Below are 21,542 nucleotides of genomic sequence, written 5' to 3'. Positions count from 1 at the left end.
CTGCAGAATGTCCCTCCGGCCCCTCACCCTGCAGCAGCTGCCAATGGTGGCCGTGCCCTGGGGGAGCCCAGAGAGAGGTGACCTCGCTCCCTACCTGGCCGTGTGTCCCGAGGCAGGCAGGAGGCCACGGGCTCAGCCCTCAGCAGATGGTGCTGCAGCTGCCACCAGCTGTGCCCCCGCAACCCCCCCGCATGAGGTCATGGAAACAGGGACACTGCTGCTGCCTCCGGCTCTTTGGGGGCCGGCAGCAGGACCGGCTCCCCTGGCCTCCCTTTGCAGCTGCCATGTGACCCTGGTGGCCACACGAAGTGTCGGGTCTGGAAAAAGCAAGTTGTGATGAAGCATCTCAGCTGCCGTTGGCAGAAAGTTGCTGGGTCCCAGTTTCCTGCCCGGGTGTTTGCTTCTTTTGTTCTTTTATTTCCCCCCCCCCCCCCCCCTTTTTTTTTTTTCTTTTTCTTTTTTTCCTCTTTTTCCAACTTTCCCCCCAGAATAGGGGAATACAATTTCTCTTGTCAACCCCCTCAGTAATTTCTGCTTGTTTTGATTGCATTTTGTTGTTATTTTCCTTTGGCAATGGGATGATTTGCTTAATTAGAAGGTTGTGCTCTTTCTAGGGGGACATAAGCATGTATATACAAACAAGCTTATTGTGTATTTATGGTCAAAAGCTCTACTTAGGTTTGAACAGCCTCATCAGCTCTAATAAGGGTGGCTGCATTTTCTTAAATCAGGATTCACAACAGTCACTCCTGAAATCTGATTTATGGTGTTCTAAAGCATTCTTTGTGACACGGTATAAATTAAAGAAATTAACATATTTCTCTATTCACGTTGACAGTCACCGATTTAATTTAATGGTTCTTTAATACCAAACCTTAACATTTGTTAAATTGTATATACATAGGAAACTATTTATGCATATCTAATTGCTGATTACTACTGCTAGCTAATAACACCATAAACATATATGCGTGTCTCATTTATTTATGCTCATTCTAAATTGAATCATGTTCATTTTCAATCAGAAAAAGGAAGTGTGTGTATTATGCTGAAAGCTTGACTTGGAGCATTGTCCTGGTCAGAAAAAAAATGTGTTAAGAAGTGTGGGATCCTGAATTAGTAGAATTTACATGCTGACTTTGCAGTGGATGAACTCATGTTTTCGTTCTCCAAGCTGAGTAACTGCTTTGTAGTGCTGGAGGATTTATTGAAACCATGCTAGGTTTCTGAGGACTTTATAATAGAGTCTTATGGCCATGAGAGCATAATTGTTCTCCAAGGATTTTGAAATCAAAACAGTGTAAGTGTTTTAGATTCTGTGTGGCATAATGAAAATAATTTAATGCCTTTTAGTGGCATACCAAGTTTATTTCACTTACAAGAGAGACATTGCAATATCTCTCGGCTTCCATAGTGTTGGGGGATACTGTAATGTCAGTAACTCGTGAACCATGTAAGACAAAAGGTCAAGAGAGCACCATTTCATTTTCTGACTGAAATTGCCTTTAGATGTAGGCACTAGAACAAATATGATCTTTACGGAGGCAAATACAATGATCACTCTGTGTGGATTAAGTTAAGCAACTGTACTTCTTTTCCTTTGGAGATGAGCAGGGAGTTTGCTCGCAGAAGCATTGTTAAGTCTTTGATTTAATGAGAGCTCTGTGACATTCGTGTAGCCAGAAGCTGGAGTTTCTTTGCTGTTCTTTGTGGTGGTTGGAAGCACTCTGGTGGATGTCCCTCACCTCCCCAGCAGCACAAGTCACTTCAGCTGTCTGCTACAGCTGTGATCTGGGGCTGGGAGGGAAGGAGAAGGAAAGGACAGGAAGGGTGTTTCCTTCCTTCTCTCCTTGCCTTCTGGAAAAGTAACTTAGGGCAGCAGATGGCGATGGGAATGAAAGATTGTGTCAAGGACCATTGGTACCACATGGCTGGAGAGGGCAGGAAGAGGGAGAGTGTGCTGTGCTTTGTTGCTCCGCAGCATCCTTATGTTGTAAGGACTAAGTCATGACCTGGGTGAAGCTGTGAGCGTTTTGAGCTGCTGCTCACTCTGCCTTCAGTCCTAGGCGAGGGCTACCTGAAGAAGCCCTCAGAAAACAAAAACTTAATGAAACTCTTATTTTTTAATTTATAGGAAATGATTGGGTAAGAAGCAAAGACACTTGTTTCGGTTCAGAGGGATCAAATTCCAAGAATCTTAGCTTGGAGATTCTTGAGAGAAAGGGAGTGCACAGTAAGGCCAAGTGGTAAGGTTTCTGCACGAAAGTGCTGCCTGCCATTGCTTTTTCCCCTTCCAGTGTACTTGTGTGCTGGAGGTGATCTTACATTTCTGGCTTTGCTGCTAGTATAGTGTGGACTAGTAAATGGAAAGAAAAAGGGTGAGGAGGGAATAAATAGAGGAAGGCTTTAAGCAGGGTAGAGGAACGCATCCATAACTTGATGCTCTTACTCCCTCTGGAAGTAGTTAAGCTAAGCTTGTAGAAGGCTCCTCTCTTGGACTTATTTTCATTTGTCTTGCAAGATGTTAGTATTTTTCATTTGTATTGTGTAAAAATAAAATTGATAAACTGCAAGTTTCATCCACAGACTGAATTGGGGCACCCTATGATTTGTTTCAGAACGGAACTTCTGTGTCCTTGCTTACCTACATGTAGTAAAACTAGCCCATTAGAGTGCATTGGCTGTCCTGCGTTTGTACTTTGCTCAAATTGTTGGTCTTTTGCTGTTGGCAGTTCAGTTACTTGTAGCAACTCCTGTGAACTCACTTGTTGGCAGGGTATTTGCCTGTGCTTGTCTTTGCTCCTGGGAGAGTGCTTTGGAAAAGACTGGAAGAATGAGAACTGCTGTGAAACGCAGCCATACTTCTATCCCTGGTGTTATACTGAAGACACTGGAGTTACAGTGGAAGTGGGTTTGGCCACAGGTGTGTTTTCCTCTATTTTGAAGAGTTGCCATACCTAGATGCAGCTTCAGTGCAGCTGCAGGGACAGTGCCAATGTAATGTACATCGCCGGTAAGTGCAGTGCCTGCAGATGTGCATTGCTAACTTAGCCTTGAGGTAGCAAAGACAGCTTTTGCCTGTAAGACAAGGAAGTAGGTGGATGTCATTTGCATTGGATGTGTTTAGCTGTGCAACAGAACTGCTTAAGAGAGCACTAATGATTACTTAAGAAGGAAGCTCTGTAATGTGTTTAGTTGCTTTACAAAGAGGACTAAATGCTATTTAATGCAGGAAGGTGCATAGCAGCCTTTCAAAACTGTTGTATACATTTATTAGGTCATGGATAAAATCTCTTGGCTTGAATTACTGTGATAGTAAAGGAAAAATGATACTTTCATAAAAATTTATCTTCAGATGATAAGACTTATGTACAATGAGTAATAATAGTAATTTCAAAGCACCCTGTATAAATTGAATATTGAACTTGAACTGATGCCTCAGCAAGAGAAATCCAGTTCTGTGGCTTATTTGATTCTGTTGGTAAGTGCTATCACTAGGTGTCTGAGTTTTTGTTAGGAAAATGCGAGGTGACTAGCTTTATGAAGCAAACAGTAACATGTTACAAATTATTTTTACTATTGGCTTTTAATTTTAAAAGTTCCATACAAGTTATTGCCTCTATAAAGACATCAGTACCTTATAAAGTTTCCACGGTATTAATTATATTTGAATGTGAATAAGGTATTTGGAATGATGAAATACCAGATGTGAGGTATCAGGTTGCACGTTTATTCATCTGTTACTGCAGTGGTTCTACAGCAGTAAGCTCTTTTCAGTTTTCTTTCCTCTTTTTTTTTTGATCTCACAGCAGCGTACACAAAATGCACTGGAGATAGGGCTTCTGTTATGAAAGTTACTATTTGGGTTTCTTAGATTGTAAACAAGTCTGTCTAGAAACATTCCTGCAATCCTGTGATTGCACTCTACATTACATCATCGCACAGTGCATGCATGAAGGCAGGCTACAAGCGTGTGCTGAGCAATTGGCAGCCAGCTAAAGGTGAAGAGGATGAAGGCCCTAAGATATGGTGTCTGTTTGAAAAGTTACTACTTAAATTGCTCAGACTATGAACAAGTCTGCCTATAAGGATTTCTGTAATCCAGTAGTGTTCTTGCAGTATTATGCTGTGTTTGCAGGAAGGCAGCCCGCTTGTGTGAGATGAGCAGTTGGCACTTCTGCCATTAGTAATGAAGGGTATGGGGCTTATTTGTAGTCTAGGATTTCTGGAATGTGGGGGAACAAGATTTAATCTTTCTTTTTGGCTTTCAAGAGTAAGTTGTCAACAGCTGAGCCTTAGCAAGATGGAGATTCTTTATGGCCCACCACTGCCATAAGTGGTTATTCTCATGAGAAAATCTAAGTGGGACTGTAAGAGCTGTGCATGATAAGGGTATTGACTCCTACCTGGGGAGTGGGCGGATGAGAGCAGGCTGTGGGAAGCACTGTGTCTGAAAGTGTGAGTAATGTTGTGCAGGGTCATCCGTGGCATTTCCTTTTGCTGTGTTGGTTCAGGAGAATGATCGTTCCAAAAGAAATCGGAAGTAATACTGGCAAATTCTGCTGAAAAGTTATGCACCTAAAGGAGCAGGACATCCTTTGGAAATGCTTTCTAGCACTTTGCTTTCTTTGTTCTCTGTACCAAGCATCTTGTCTTCAGTCATTGATTTAAAGATGGAACTACAGAAAGTTATAACTATCCTGCTCATGGGAGATGACATCAAGTAAACCGTACAGATGGTACTCAAGTTTTCTAGTGTTCAGTGGGTACCCTTGTATAGAGGAGTTACTAGCAGCATTAGTTCTTCCTAGAACTAAGTGGAAGTTGCAAGGACAGGTTCAGACCAGGCCTTTAAACACTTAAGAGTCATTAAATATCTATTCGTATTCAAATGTCTATTGTAAATGGAGCAAGAGGATGTTTTTCCTTTTTAACATTGTTCTTTTAGTAAAACCCCTGCTCAGAAATGACATGTTAGAATGAGACCATTGACACCACTGACTTAATGCTGCCTCTCTACAACATCCAGGATCTGTTTAGAAGATTGTCTAGTATGATTTTATACTAGGTCACTTTTCCTCAAGCTCTGATTTCACAAGATGAACTTGTGATCCTGTAATTGCAGAGGCATAGTTTTTGCAGCCTTAAGAAGTAGGCTTTTTCCACTAGGGAGGTAGGTAAAACAGCCTTGATTAGATTGTTTTAGTGTGTTAGTTGATTATGTAGTACTGAGAGCTTAAGAAAGTTGGAAATCCTACACGTAAATAGCATAAAAGAAAATATACTCGTTTCTTTGAGCTAATTTCTTACAGAATTGTGATTGCACCATGCGTGACAGAGTGAATATCACCTGTTTCAGACAACCTGGGGACAGTTTGAATTGGACAAGTGAGACCCCAAACACACTTAGGGTTTATAATGGTCGGTTAGGTTTAGTATCCTTTTCATTATACCACTATGAAGTTATGGTAGAAGTGTCTCCTCTTTTACTAACTTCAGGTGCCAGCTGTATTATCTTGCAGAATTCTAGGAGGATCCCATTGATCCATATCCCCCATAAAGTGCTTATATGAAGGTGTGGAATGTGTGCTATATTCCTGTCAGATACCACTGTTCTGAGCATGTTTATAGAAACAGAAGATGTAGGAAAATGTAGGAACTGTTATTTTTATATAGAGAGAAACTTGGATGGTGCAGGGAGCACTTTGCTTGGCCAAGTAACAAATGAGAAATGGTTGAAAATTGGCACCTGCACCACCACCGTGGTGACTTGTACCAGTATCCAAGAGCCGCTGGAATTGGAGACTTCTGGCCGGCTGTTCAAGGCAGGCAGAGCTGGGGCCACTGAGATGAGTGGTGAAAGCCAGGCATCCAAACCACGCTGGGAAGGAAACTTCATCCTAGCCTTCTCCCACTCCCCTAGTAGGTTTGCACACTATGGATGTGATTACAAATAACGTGATGGGGAACAAGAGAGGCAGTGGCAGCATGAAAAAATTCTTACAGCATCTTTGGCTTTCTGAAGATGTGCAATTTCCCAGAGAAATTGGCTTATATCCTTCCCTACTCCTCTCAGGAGCAAACCCGGATAACTGTTGGAGAGTAAATGCAATGGTTGTGACATGAGTCTTACACAATTCCCAGGGTGCCATGCTATTCAAAATTAGTATGTATTGTAACCATGTCTTACAGGGATTTCCTCACAAATGCACGCAGGATGTTTTTTGCGATACCCTTGAGAAGCTGTAGTCATACCACTGCATGAATATTTTCCTATCCTACGAACAGTTTAATGTAGGACACTTGGCCTGGAACATCAGAGAGACACTCCAGTGTCTGGGCTTCCAGATGATTTTAGTCTGACCATATAGTTTAAAGAATTGGACGTTAATGGATTAACAGTTTACAGACTTTTGGTGGAAGTAATGATTTAGCTAACAGAAAATGCTTCCTCTGAAGCTTTTTTTGCTTTTGTTCTAGGCAGACTAAAAATTTTACAGTGGATGATTAAAGCACATGTTTTTGTGAGCAAAAATGACACAAATTAGGTGAAGGAGAAGAGAGATGAGCATAAATATGCTAATACTATGTCAAGAATGCTCTTTTAAATGTGGGGAAGTAGCATGATTTGTTGGACGCGTTGTACAAGAGACAACAATGCATCCTGGATACACGAGGAAATAGAAATCCCGAGAGCATTGCATACCATGGGAGTTGCTGGGGATGTCAGTCAAACACCACTGCAATGTTACCTACAGCGGGCTCAAATAAGCACTGCTAATAGAAACTGTGGTCAACACACACATTCTCTACTGTGAGAAGTCAGCGTCACTATCGCAACTGCTTAATTACAGCCTTTCTACAACAGCCATCTCCATCTAGGTCAGGCCTCCTGAGGATTTTCCTGGATATAGGCAGATTTTATGCTTTGACTGAGGTCTCTCTAGCTCATTCTGGAAGAAAAAAAATGGCAAGAGAAATCCAGAAAAGAGGAAATCCTGTGTACTCACACAATCTGGTAGAATTTAGGAACTTGCTTAAATTTTATAGTTAGCACAAAATTTGGCCAACTTTTGTAAGAGGGCACTAAGTCTGCCAGAGGTTACCTTATGTATAAGGCATCAAAACAGATCTGAAGATCAACCCAATTATGTGGTTGTCATCCTCGGAAGAAATAAGGTGGGGGCCCAGATAAGCAGCAGTGCAATTGGCTCAGGCTGGATGTTGGGTTTTCTGCAGTACAGGCAACAAGCTCGATGTCTGAAAGTTCTAGGGAGGGTGGCATGGGATATACACTGGTGGGTGTTGGGGAGCACATTCCAGTAATCTATGTGAAATTAGGTGAGCTAGATTATACTAAATTTGCATTTCAAGCTTATTTGCCTGAAGTTGCTTATATGTTAACATCAACTGGTGTTTTGCTAGCATAGAAAAGAAGAGCATTACTTAAATAGAAATTATAGCTTGAATTGTTAGCAGTACTGTGGGTGGTAGGAAAGACAGATGAGGAAAGTATCTTCGGCTGCTTGGATTCAAGCATCAAAGTTTTAGCCCTGAAGTAGCAGGTAACTATACTGTCTTAGATACTGGGAAAATGTTCCAATTCTGTTTGGTTGGAGACGGCAGACTTACTCTTTGTGGATATTGTTGACAATGGATAAGTAGTAGAATAATTTTCTGTAGTAAAAATAGTGTTTGAATTAGTTTAAGAGATGCTAGAGATACCAGATCACATGAAGGCATTTAATTCTTAGAACAAGAATTGCATTTTCATTCATTTAGTACTTCCGTAGCCTGTTAGCAATAAACCTTCTAGCACAATTAATGATGAAATAAATGCTTACTAATAGGTACATACATACACACGTGTCTGTGAATAAGTATATGTGTATACAATCAGTTCCCTTCAACCCCAGTGAAATTTAAGACCTCAACAGGAGGTCTGCTCAGAACCAACTAGCCACCGCCTGGCTGGCAGCCTTCCTTCTCTGCTTCTGTGTCTGACTGCATCCCACCGGGTGAGCTCTCTGCAAAGAAATGCTGTGATTCATATTCGTAGCAGTTATTAGATAGATATGTTAGCATATATTTAGATAGGCAAAGCACGCGGGCATATATTGTACGTTACATATTTAGAGTGCACGATGTATTTCTAGCTATAGGAGGTCTAATCACCAGAGGCTGTGAAGTGCTGAGGAGAATTACTGTAAGGGATAGCGTGCGGAGGAGCCACCCGCAGAATTTTCCATCCTGTGAGGCAGTGACAAAAGACTCCTGGGTCTCTGCAACAGGATTGCCAGAGGAGTGTCACTAGCAGATGAAAAAAAAGCCCCTGTGCCCAGCTCTAGCTCTGGCCTTGGTGGGCCTGTGGTGCTGGAGTGGGTGGCAGGTCCCTGGTGTGTGTGGTTGGGGGAGGGAGGAAGCACAGCAGAGATGATTTAGGGCTGGAAATACTGAGCAGAGAGACAAGTGAGGTAAGAATGCAATGAAAAAGGACTCCTATTAAAAATATGAGACAGGAAGTTTTACAAGCTGCCTTTACCCCAGTGAAGAAAAGAAGTATAGAGGGATTAAATAACTTGTCCGATGTCATCAAGAGCTTTATAGCTAAGCAAGGAATTGAGTCCCCTTGCCCCCCCCCTCCCTTCAGCCATCTATGGTTTAATGCTGAAGGGGCCCCTTTCACAGTTTATCCAGTGATCCTTGGGGAGCTTAGGGCAACTGTGGCAAAACCATGTTTCCTGCACCACATCCTGTGCGCTGGGAGAGCAGGCTGCATCTTCTTAGAAGTCCAGTCTGCCCACAGGATGCCTTGCGCCTCTGGTAAGGGAGTTGGCTAAATGCCATTTTATTAGGCTTTTTTTTTTTAATATAGCAGTGCCTTGAAACCAAACATGAAAAGGCCCTCGTGGTGCTTGTATAAATAATGGACGTCTATAAAGAGCTTAACTTCTATATGGAGAAGAGAGGGAAGGTGGGTGGAAGAGCGAGGGATATTTAGCCTGATGTTGATGCTCCGTGAGATGATGTGAAGTGTGGCCCGTCCACAGAGTAATATAGAGACTGGTGAAAATAAGATGATTTAATTTGTTCATAACATCGTTATTCAAGGAACAGAGAAGTATGTAGCTTATCCAGAGACATAATCTAAGTGGTCTTAACTCTGTGCCAAGCAAAAATTCTGCTATTTAATTACCGATTTAGAAAATATCCTGGGCTCAATTTCCTCCTCAGTTACACTGTTATAAATCTAATGGAGTTGTTAAAGATTTATGGCAGTGTAACTGAAGGCAGAATTGGGTCCCTTATGCTTAAAACTTAGTTTGCCACATAAGTAATAATTTCTGTTTTCTAGGCAAGAGTTTAAGAATCTTGCAGACCTCTGTTTCAGTAAAAGAAATATGAACTACAGCAGCGTGGGTGAGTGATTAATGCTGGAAGGGATGTCTTGGGGCAATCTGAATTGGCTGGTGTGGAAAATCCATGTGCAATTCAGATTTAGGATCTGTTTGCAGATACCTCATAATTTAAAATGTCAAAAAAAAAACCCCAAACCTTAGGCTTTCATGTAGTATATTAATATGGTGCTTGTTCAGTGTGCAGCAAGCTTTGCTTAAGTAATAGCCTCATATGAGGCGTGAACTCATCTCCTTCCCCTTAGTAGGGCCTTAACTTCAAAACTGATTGTGACCCTATAAATCCTAGCAGCATTTAAATCATTAAAAAAAATCTCTCTTTTTATTTAATATAAGTTATATATTTAAAGCCTTAAAAAGGAAAAAAAGTTGCTTTATTTATCCAGGCTTTAAGAAGTCTTGTGTTAGCTTAAATGTGTCTGTTGGCTGGTTTGACAGGTGAGTTGTGCTCCATACAGAGGTGCCTGGTCTGCACAACTGTTGCGGTTGTTCAGTGTTTCGCTATTGGCCGATGGGCACTGAGAAAACAAAGCCCGTACTTAGAAGCTGTGGATGTCACAAAGAAATGCCTCAAGTCAGAACTGTGTTGAGTCCCACTTCTGGGGACTCCTGGCAGGAGCAGCCAAGGCAATGGGTGTGTGGTGCAGGAGGGCTGATTGGGGACTGCCCGTGGCCTGCTGGCAGGGCTTGGTGGTTCCTCCTGAGATGGGGCTTGCTTGGGCTTCTGGAGCCTCACACAGCAGTTCTGCAAGCTGGAGCTATGCTGGACAAGGGTTTGTGTCACTGCTGATAAAGTGGCGGTCTTTTCATTGCATTATAGAATTTGTATAGAGTCATAATATCCATCTATCCCCAAATGTAAACCCTATAAAATAATGTACACTTAGAGTAGCTCTTTCCAAGGGAAACACTATATTAAGGTCCAAGGCCTCCGTCAGAGAACTTTGAAAGGAATCGAAGATTTAATTTTTCTGAGTGTTGTAAACTAACCATTTTTAAGATATAAGAGAGAATAATAGATTAGGTACATTATATCGTCTTAAAAGTGATTTTTCCATGGCATTTTTATAGGCTGTGAAAGCAGTAACTCTGGGTGAACGTAAATCATTTCAGTATTTAGAGCGGTCCTGGCTCTGTGCACTGATTAATGATACCTGTGGCTCCTAAACATGCATCTTGTTTGTTTTTAAATACCTATAGGTCATTAATTACCTAAAAATTAGTTCAAATTTAACCGAATAAACCACCCTGCTGTCATTTCTGGAGGTATTTTGCAACCTAAGCAAAGGCTCAGGTATTCCAGATATGATAGTTGTGCAGATTGCATAAGACATTATGCATTGCTCACTCTAAGATACAGAGTCCTGTCTGCCCTTAAACCCTTTGTTCTCTTGGCTGAATGCAGTTAATTAGCAACCGTCTCCATAGCAACTGCTTCATAGTCCAAAAACATTGTCTCGTTTTTTGCAGTTTAGCTTATCACACTGTTTACCTGAAGGGCTTTTCACTGCGTTGAGTCTCATTTGAGTTGGCTGCATGCCTGCTCACGGAAGTGAATTGTCAAGATAGAAAAACACCATGGCAGTACGATGCTGAACAGGGCCCTGTGTGTAAAAGCAAAAGCATTTTAAAAGTTCTGTAGAAACAAAAGTTGAAGTTTGCAATGATTTATGCCCGGTTTTAAAGCATGTGACTTCTCAGCAACACCATGCCTTTTAAAACGGAGAGCTGTGCTTCTGGATCTCCTGTCCAGCAAATCGCTGCTCCCTGCCTGTCCCCACTCCAGCCTTGGAGGCACAGCCCTTCCTGCAGCCCTGGCCCCTCCCTGGGCCATCTCAGAGCACTTCAGCTCACACTGAGGGGATGTGGCTGCAGCTGCTCAACTGCGCTGGGTGCTGCAGGCCCATTTGTCTTCCTTCACAGTGACAATTTCAAGGGAAACCCACCAGTGCTGGTTCCATACGATGAATTAATTAGGGAAGGAAGTGGAAGACCTATCGTGGTCATACAAATCTGAATACTCTGATCTGACAATGGTGTCTGGCCTAAAGGCAGTATGCTCATGGTGTGGGAGGCCACATGAGGAGTACCAGCATTTTCATGTCTGATGGACATTTTGCTTATTCATACTTGTTTAATTTGCTTTCTGTTTGTTTTTATTTGATGGAGTGGTTTGAGTTGGACCTGTAAGATCATCTAGTTCCATCCCCCTAGCAGTAGGGAGGGACACCTCCCACTAGACCAGGTTGCTCACTGCCTCATCCTGCCTGGAGCCCCATCCAGCATTGTTTACTTGATTTCTCAGCAGACAGTGTGATGCACAAGAAGCTGATTTAGACTAGGGTAGATTTTATTTCATCCTAGGCAGGATGGAAAACAGCTCGATGGCCAGAAGCACCTTCCCTTCTCCAGAGACAGTTTCATCTGGCAGGGCCTGTTCTCCCCCATAGCCCCAAATGGCATATGGGGCTGCTGAATCTTCAAGAAGAGGCTTCATTTGATATGATATGTTGGAAGCAATATTTCCAGAGATTTGAGGTGTCTGGGGCTCTTTCAGGACTAAAAGCTGGATGCGTGCAAATGCTGCAAATGTGGCTGGTGTGCTCTGTTATTCCTATACAGCATCTGGTTGATGAAGGGTTATTCTCTGTTCGTGTTAATGTCTCACTCATACTATTCCACAGTCACTATCATTAGTAGCAGTATTTGAATTATAGCAGTGCTGAAAGTCTGCAGCATGATAAAAGCTCCATTGTTGTAGGTCTTGTGCACACAAGACGAGATGATCTCTGTTCCAGCTGTTTACAGTCTGTTTTAAGAACAGTAGCGTAAGTGGGCTTATCATATGAATAGCAGAAAGGGAAAGAAAATGCTCGGAATTATAGGAAATCCATGGTTACATGGAATAACTGTTCGTTTAGGCTTCTTTCAGACACCTGACATTTGTTACTTTTCTGCCCATAGTAGAAAGTAAATAAAATGCCCTTCTGTTCTCCAGCAGGTTGATTGGTCACATTCATGGGTCTTACATAAACTAATCTTGGTTGGAAACTGCAGAATGTCCAAACTGTCAGGGTGCTTTCCAACATTTAAAAAGGTGTTCAGTGTTGTCAGCACCTTTGAATCTACAGCTCGGCTCTCCTGAAGCCAGACCTGCTCAGTATCAGAAATGGAGAACTCAAAGCGCCTGCTAGAATTTGACACTGTTTAATTAGCTGAAAGTAGAGGTTGGCAGATGGCAAACCAGTGGGAAGGACCTCCCTTCTTGAAAATATGGGCCGCATCCTCAGCTTGTGTAAACTGGAATTGTTCTACTGAAATTGATGTTCAGCTTCTGTCAATTACTGAGAAAAACTTTTTGAAAACAAGCAAAGCTATCAGAACTGATAAGTTATCAATTGGATTCAGGTACAGAAATTAACATTTTGAGACTGATCTGTTTTCAAAGTGACTGTATCCTTTACAATCTTGTTTTTGTTGACATGCAATCCAGATGAAAGTTGGGCTTGCTTTCCCAGAGCTGCATTGTCTGAAGAGCTTACAGCAGTGAAACCTACTGTAAATTGTTTGTTTCAAGTCACTCAGTTATGAAAGTAAGGCATCAATAATTCATTCTAGTAAAAGCCAAAACTACACAGTTGTGTAAAATCATCTATTACATGGTAACCTTAAATGTTTATTTTAAAAATAAAGAGATCTTTGATTGAAAGTTGTGAGCTCACCTAAATCTTTTCCAGGCAAATTTCTTGCTCAGATGAAAGCTGCCATATGTTTAAAAGCTGCTGCATTCTTATATTTTAATGTTTCCCATTAATTGTTTGTTTTCAATTGGAAACGTGAAAACAAAACCTGAAAAACAAAACTGACTGCTCATTTATCTCACTGCATGATATCAAACTGATAGATTCATTAAACCTGTAAGAATATGAGAATTGGAAGTGAATTGAACTTGCTAGAAAGAAAGTGGTGTTTACAATCTGCTTTCAGACAGGCTGTTCTGTACCTGCTATTTTTTCTTTGAATTAAGCCATCCTTGTAATTTAAGAAGATACTGCATGTTAACCCCATGCTATAGTACATTGGAAGGCTTTGAAGTTCAGACTACAGGCTGTGCATTAACTGCAGAAACAAAGCAGTAAGCAGAAAAGCTAATATTAAAAACAGCAATAAGAAGGATTTGAGTTGTTGCTACAGGTTGCTGAACTTGGGCTATGCAAACAGTTGCAAAGACTGATTTGTAGGGCAGGCACTGAATTATGGGGGACAACATGTCTGCTCCCACCTGCTAGGGGCACGCAGTGAGCCCAGGTAAAGTGAGCAGTGAGTAGGTAAAGGAGGACAGTGGGAGGCAAAGGGCAACTGGTGATGTGGAGTAGCCAGCAGTTGCTGCCTGAGGCCAGAATGTACTCTGGTCTGCTGACACTGGCCACTCGGTTGCCTAGTTTTGATTTGTCATTTGTTTTACAATTTTGTCTAATCTCATGATATTTCCTAAATCCTTCCCGTTCTGTAAATCATGCAGTCTATGACCACCTTGATGCTGCTGTCTGCAGTACCATTGCTGCCAGGAGCCCACCACAATCTCACCAGGCTCTCCTGTCCCAGTAGCTGGGACGATGCCCTCTCCCCAGCTTCTGGCCCTATCATTGTGTGGGACTGAGGGGCAATGCAGGATACCTCCTTTCCTCACCCACTTGCATCAGAAATCTGTGGGTGCAGAGTCCAGTTCTGTTACCAGCAGGCAACAATAACCTAGATTTCTTTCCCATCAAGGAAGATTCATATGTTCCTTAGTAATGAACTTAAAAGCTTTAGTAAATGCTTCCAGAGTGCTCTTCAGTGACTGGAGGACTTTGCTTGTTTGAAAACCATCCATTAAAAATAGCCTATTCTTCTTATGTATCCAGTAAATTAAGGGAGGTATGGAGAGGACCAATGGGAGTTGACTCGTGTGTAAGCCTGGAGAGAGGCACGTGACATATTTGTGAAAAGAGTAATATGGCAGGTTGGCCTATGGTATGTCTGTTATCAAAACACCTAAATTACCTGAGCATTAACTGCTGAATGAGTAGATTTGCAATACAGTATGTAATTCCAGGTCTCATTATTTCTACAGCACCGGACTTTATAACACGCAATGTGAAATACTCTGCAATTGTCAAATTGCTTGTGAGAATTGTAAGTTGTTCTGGACAATCAGATGAATTGATGAACTGGCTACCACAGGCAAAAGTTGATTTCTAAGCTCGTGTAGATTAAACTGTAAAAGATAACCTAAGGTCAGAGATATAAAGTCAAACAAGAGCTTTCTTGGAAGAAAATTGTCTTGCAGGTTCATAAGAAGAATGATGCTAAAATACAGAACAAAATTCTCTAGACAGAAATGTTATAGCAGGTTACACGTTAAATGCCAGGATCACCAATGCGTCTTGACTGGAGTTTCTTCAGCACAGATGAGGTGAGATTCTGGCCTGAAAACCAACTCCTCTGGGAAATTGCATCTTAAAGATTTTGGACCACAGCTTCTGCAGTTGGAGAGCACTGACAAGGATATTTTGCACATATTCTTTCTGTTCTGTTCTGGGACATCACAAGGCAGGATTTCACATTGGACAGAAACTTGGCAGGATGATTCTTCTATTTCACTTCTTGAATGTAAGTAGAAGACCACTCTTGAGCAGAACTATGTGGCCATGGCAGGTTGAACTGAGGCCACAGTTTATTTGGCATTCCCTCCAAATAAGGGTTATGTGTTTGAGGGTCTTGCGCGCGTAAGAAACCCTTCCTGTGGCTGCTGTGCCAGAGATCCCTGCAGGCAGCTGGGCACATGCATGGATTAGTGTGAATGCCCCTAGAGAATCCATACAAAATCAGTAACTTCTTGTAAATGTAGACTTAAACGCATTTCTTGACAAAAGAATAACTGCTTAATATGCAAATTAAGAATTCTGTTCAGGGCTCTGATATGCTTTAAATGTTAAGCTGCTGTGTCTGATAAACGGGAGTGTGTGCATGTATGTGTCTGACCACTTTGTGTGTGTTTTAACATAATGGGTTTTATTAGGAACTCTGGGAGAAATCATAGAGGAAGAGGCATGTGACCGCTGAGTTTATTTTACAGCTCTGCCCTCTTTGTTGATTATCTAAGATATCAAGGGTTGCGGGGAAGGCTGAAATGTGGTGGTGCGCTGGGGCAAAATGCAAGTCCCCAGCTCCTTGACTGTGGTGGCCCAGGAGGGGCTTGTGTCTCTGGGGAGAAATGCAATACCAAGAAAGACTGAGTTCTTGTGTCTGGGTTTCCTGCAGTGGTGAAATCCAAGCCTTTGTGCAGAAACAGAGCAACACCATATGTCATTTAGAACCGATCCAGTTAAAACTGACATAACCAGTATCTGTTCACGTTCCTGAGTTCAGTTCTCCATGGTGGGGAAGCATCCCAGTTTTCTGTCAGTGGGATTTTAGGTGTTAGGAGGATTTTATGTAAGGGTATGTATGGGCAGAATGTATGTATGTATGTATGTATGTATGTAAGGGCAGAAGACTTTCTCCCTTTCAGAGTGGTTCTAATCCTGCTCAGATTCTGGGGCACCCATGGTAGGAGGGAAGGCCCCTCTGTTTCCTGTAAGGATAAAGGCTTGGGGAGATGGAGGAGATCTCAGTAATTGGGGTGAGTTTGGATTATGTTTCTGTGCTGTAAGTAGAAAAGAGAGTGAAACAGTCGTGAAAGAAATGTAAACCATTTGGAGCTTAAGCGATGGAAATTTGGCACTGCAGGTTCTTGAGTCTAGGTAGGTACAAAGCAGGCAGAGGGAAAGATGCCCATTACACATGGGCTGTAGTGTGTAATGAAATGTAAGGATGTTTGTAACATCAGAGTCCTTCACATATAAAAGCTAACCTATGAAAATATGTGCTCTCTTTCTCAACACTGTCACAGTGAGTATTAGCCGGGTTCAGATGTAAAAGGCAAAGTCTTAGCCAGTTGCTGAAGTCTATACTCCTGAGTCCATAAACAAGCAGAAATAGAGATCTGCCTGTCAGGGATGCTCGCAGCAAGGTGCTGTGTTACTGCAGCAGCTGGAGCTTTAGAAATAACTTACGGGGTTGTAGCTGGGGACACTTCGCATCCCAAAAGCCAGTCAAAAAACTTGCATATTCTTGCATACTCTGCTGAACCTGCAGCCTGTCAAAATTTTGCTTGGTGAGATCCTAGTTTTGTACAAGTCTGCAGACCTTGAAGGGGGTTTCTTCTCTGTATGTAATAACTGAGCGATGCTTCAGTGTACGCTTGAAGGGTGACAGGAGATGGGGCCTTGTTTTTGTAGCTGACGTTCATGAAAACTCATTAGTATCTTCAGCGGGATGTCAGCTTCTCCAGATGCTCCTGGCCAAACTCGAATCAGTGTACGCTCTTCTTGTCCTCTGAGGGCTTAAGGGGTAGTCCCCAGCTCAAGCTTTTTAAAACTCATGGTAATACTGAGCAGAGTAGAAAGCTCAGGAGTGTACCACTGAAGCCTGTTCAACTGAATCATCCTCCAAATGCCAAGGACGGTGGAGGCATGAGGACGCAGTGCTGCAGCCCGTGCTCAGGCAAGACATCCTGCTCAGGTGGGCTGACAGGAACAAAAGGATTTTTTTCTTATCTCAGTAAAGGAGAGCAAATAACTTTATTAGAGCTGAAACGTTTGTTTAAAGATAATAGGTTTATATAATTGCTTTGTCACACAGATTGTTGTTTTTTTTTTAAATCCCTCCACGGTAGTTCCTGTAATTATGATTCTGAAGTTCGGTGAAGTTATTTCTGAATAGCTGCTCCCAAAGAAAATAAGTATTTTGCTGCTAGTGATATTGGCGAGGTAGTACTCTATCACTTCGCACATTTTTATTAAGCAATGGATGAAAGGCAGCATAATTTGAAAGCCCTGTCATATCTTTGATAAATGCTTTCTAACATTGCTGTGTTTTGCCCAGTTATGACAGAACCCATTACAATGACATATATTTCAGCTGTCGTCGCTTTAGATCTGCATACACTCCAGGAAAAAATGTGTTTCCTTTGCTCAGGGAAAGACCTGCTCTGCAGGAGGGAAAGCCCCATCAGTGTAGGCTTGGGTGGGCCCCACACAACACACTTCAGCGGGACTTCTTTGGTGTGTTTGCAGGTCTAGTTCTGATTTGGTTTTTGTCAGGGTTTTTTGTTATACAGCGCTAGGAGGAAATTAGGCCTGCTGGCCCTACAAATTGGACCCGCTGCAGTGTATTTATTAATTAATTTATTCGTTTTTCAACTAGCACAGCAAGGTTCTGCTCTTGGATTTGACAGAGAGGGTGCTATAGGTTTCTTACTGCTCAGTTTAAAGCAGCGTTTTTATGAGCCGTCTCCACAGCTCCTCTACCAAGGAAAATCCATGTACCAGGTTTCTTTGGACAGCTGTAGAATGTCTGAATTTAAATACTGACATTATTTGAAAGTATACTGCCAGTTGTAAGACCCTTTGTTGTGTCTACTTTTGTGTAAAAGTAGCGATGGCTAGAAGACCATTTATTATTATTTTCATCTCACCATTAATTTCAAATTTCTTAATAATAATTGTTTGTCAGTTTTGAAAAAAGCCCAAGTGTTTTTTCCCCTGCACGGTCATCTCTTGAGGTAGAGAGCTTTTGACATGAGAAACTAGATCAGATGGACTTCAGAAGGACTTGCACATAAAGCACGTTTGGAGCACAGTTCTCCTTATTATATAAACCAAACAAACTGGATTTAATGAATGAAATCTGATGGTTAAAAAATAAAATTGATTTTGTCCCTTGAATTGTATGTAAAAAATACCATGTGAAATGCCACTGTAACTGGAATTGACAGTAAATTCAGCTCTGGATCAGACTTTGCATAACTTGAAGTAAAACAGAGATATAACTGAGTAATTTTGCATTGTAACGATTATTTAATGCTCACAATGAAGCCCTGTCCTTAGGGTTTTATGCTTTAGCTGTTTCTTACCCACGCCTTGTAGTTATTAAGTACAGACAAGCTGCTGTTTGTTGATATGACATAATGTATATCAGTGTGTGTCAATGAAAAACATCAAAAATAGGCATTTCTTCTGTATAATACATTAACTGTGTAAAATCTGGAACAGTTTCTCCTTCATCTTTGGATGTTTCATAAGCATTGCATATGCTGTAAAGAGCATTAGGTACTCGTGGGCTATCATTTCTAGCTTCTAGCAGATCTTAATTTTTAGAAACGTGGAACTCTTTGACATATGGCAGAACTTTGTGTTCTGCCATATGTTTTCGCTTAATTTTAAGCTCTTTCTTTTCATATTTAGCACACATATTTTATCCTATTGATCAGCAAAACAACTGGGAATGACCACCTCATTTTCATTAAACTAAAAATGCATATATTTTGCATTTCAGTATCAAACAATTTTGCTTGCTGTGTGGTGTTTGGTTTCAGACACCTTTTACAAGTCTGTAATGAAAGGTTTAATTCAGTGCTGGTACTTAATTTGGGGTAATTAGGTGTTTTTTTTGTTTTGTTTTTTTAATCTAAGGGCTGAAGGATTAGCTCTAAGTATTTGGGTGTATATCCTGCTGGTGGCATGACTGGCAAACATCAAGACTAGTCAAAATAAATGTATGGAAATTCAGAGGTCCTAGTACTCAGATTAAAAATGAATGGAACAATAGGTCTTTGAGCCTGAGCTGTGGACTCAAGGAGTTTATGGCCATTTAATTTTGGTCTGAATAATTTAATTTGAAGGCAAAATCAGTGTCTTTCGCTCCTAAGGATGGGAGAAACCATGTGGGATCTACCCAGTAGTAATGCAAGGAAAACCATATGCCCATGTGAAATAATGTCATGGGCTGCTTCTTACCCTTGGGCAGCAAGTCCTTACCCGTGGAAAAGAGACAGATGCTCACGTTGTGTAAATTGGCGTGATTTTCAGTGGCAGGCATGAGTGCATACCCATTTATACCACGTGAGGATGTAAGATCCTTTTTCCTCAAGCTCCTTCTAGCTGTATTTCTTGACATATACTCCGATATCATCTAAGTGCTGGCACTGTCTAAGACTGTATTGAATATCAAAAGGCTTCTCCATCTCAGATGGCAGCTGGGAGACTGGAGGAGAGTAGTGTGAAATTGTTCTTAGGCTGTTGCAAGCTCTGCGTGTGTTAGCAATCCGTACGTGCAGAAGAAATACTTACAACCCTTTTTTTGTACTAACTTCTTGTAATTATGACAGCTCAGTGACTCACGAAGTTTAACACAGTGTTTAGTCAACATTTGATAACTGATTTATAGATCATTAAGCAAAAGAACTAATCTGAGGAAAATCTTATTTCCACAAATACATGTAAGGTAGCAACAATATGGAAAGAATTCTAACTGTAGCCAGTCCATGATTATTTACTTTTGTAAAACCAGCTCAATAAACTGGGATGAAAGAAGAAAATTCATAGACATAAAAATGTCAGTTCTCAGGATGCCGATGCTGTGTGTTCTTATGAAGTTCATGAAAGAAGCCCATGCACTGAAACTGTTCCCCATAGTTGCCTGTCTGCACGTTCAGTTTGAAATGTTTCTGTGTGCTCATCCCATTTTCAATCTAATGTTGCCATGGAGGTGAGTCCTTAATTTTAACTCTATGTTTTTTGCATCATATTAGCTATCGGTAGCTAATTATAAGGGCCTCTGCACTACTTTACTGCACAAGACATTCCTAATAGGAATGGTTACTCTGACAGATTGTCATTAATCTGTCAATAATGAGATTTTTCCATTTTATGCTTAGATGTAAGCTCTTTGGGCAAAGGATCATCTCTTTGCTGTCTTTATACAGCGCTTAACACAGTAGGGTTTAGGTCCATGATGGGGCCCCTGTCCTCCTGTCATATGTACTGCTCATAAATTGGATACTGGGTTAAGAGTGAGATAAGAGGAATTGACCACATGAGGAGAAAAGTTCCTTAAAACCCAGGCAAACAAGCTGAAATGTTGTTTTATCTTCTTCCTTGAGCAGACTGGGCTTTTCTCTTTCTGGTGGTGAGCTGGTGCAGAGGGCATGGCAGGGCCTTGTGCAGTGCACGTGTAGCCACTGTGGGAAGCACGGACGCTGCTGAGCCAGCCCTAACAATTGCCAGGGCAGCAGTGGGTGACTCCCTTCTCCCACCTGCCAGCCAGATTCATAGTGTTTAGACAGGTCTCTGACTGGCAGGTAGGGAAGGGGATCGCTCTGTGCCGGGTGGAGCTGTCATGGCTGAGCTGCTGCTGCCGGGATGGGTTGCTCTTTGAGAGGAACTTAACAGCTTGGTAGAGGCAAAAAAAAACAAAAGCAAAACCAAACCAACCAAACAGCAGTTGGGCTAATTTGCAATCACAGTGAAAGATGTATTTTCTTTAAATTACTGAAAGATTAAAAGCGCTGATAATGCAAGAAGTCTTACCTGTGGCACTTTCGGTTAGCTGAGAAAAGTTCAGCCAGCGATTATGCTGCTGAGAGGGAGGAGAGCACAGATTGCATTTCAAAGGAAAATTCAAGCAATGCATTAGCAACTATTAATGTGTGTGTTATTGTTAAAATAATCATATTTATTATGGTCTAGCCTAGGGAGAACCAGCAAAAACAGAAGCCTTGTTCAGGAGGATGTAGATGATTGCACACAGTAGGTGGTCCCTGGCACACGGAGCCTGCAGACTGAATAGCCATAGCTGGAGCGGGCGAAGCACCAGCCCAGCTAAGGAGGGGACAGCAAGAAACATGGCTGGTTTGGCTCAGGTTTGCAAGGCAATGGGTAATACCTGTTTCCCAGTTTATCTTCCAGTGTCAGCCATAGTTATGTGATGGCTTCTGTTTGGTCCTGATTAAAAAACAAGCAAGCACGCACATGTGAAGAATTGAGAGGTTTTTTTTCTGCTGATGCTGCTTCTCATAGTCATGCTGGAGGGCTGTTGTGACTGCCATTGCAGTTGCCAAGGGTTTAGTTCCTCATTTTGTCTTAAGAACAGAATTTTACTCCCACTTACACAGATATAAACATTACCCGTGATTCAAAGCAGCAGTTATTTACTTGCCACTCAAATACTGTTAGCTGTGTTCTGCCTGTTCTGCTCGGA

At 41.7% G+C, this 21,542-nt stretch overlaps 1 protein-coding gene across 8 annotated transcripts in view; it reads left to right on the top strand.

The window, feature by feature from the left end:
- Positions 1-21,542, top strand: part of TEAD1 (TEA domain transcription factor 1) — a 144,604-nt gene that overhangs the window by 53,120 nt on the left and 69,942 nt on the right. The gene's annotated exons all lie outside the window — the stretch shown is intronic.

This window comes from Lagopus muta, chromosome 6 (assembly GCF_023343835.1).
Source record: "Lagopus muta isolate bLagMut1 chromosome 6, bLagMut1 primary, whole genome shotgun sequence".
Classification (NCBI taxonomy): domain Eukaryota; kingdom Metazoa; phylum Chordata; class Aves; order Galliformes; family Phasianidae; genus Lagopus; species Lagopus muta.
Note: the sequence above shows the minus strand (reverse complement) of the source record. Positions and strands in the feature narration are given on the sequence as shown.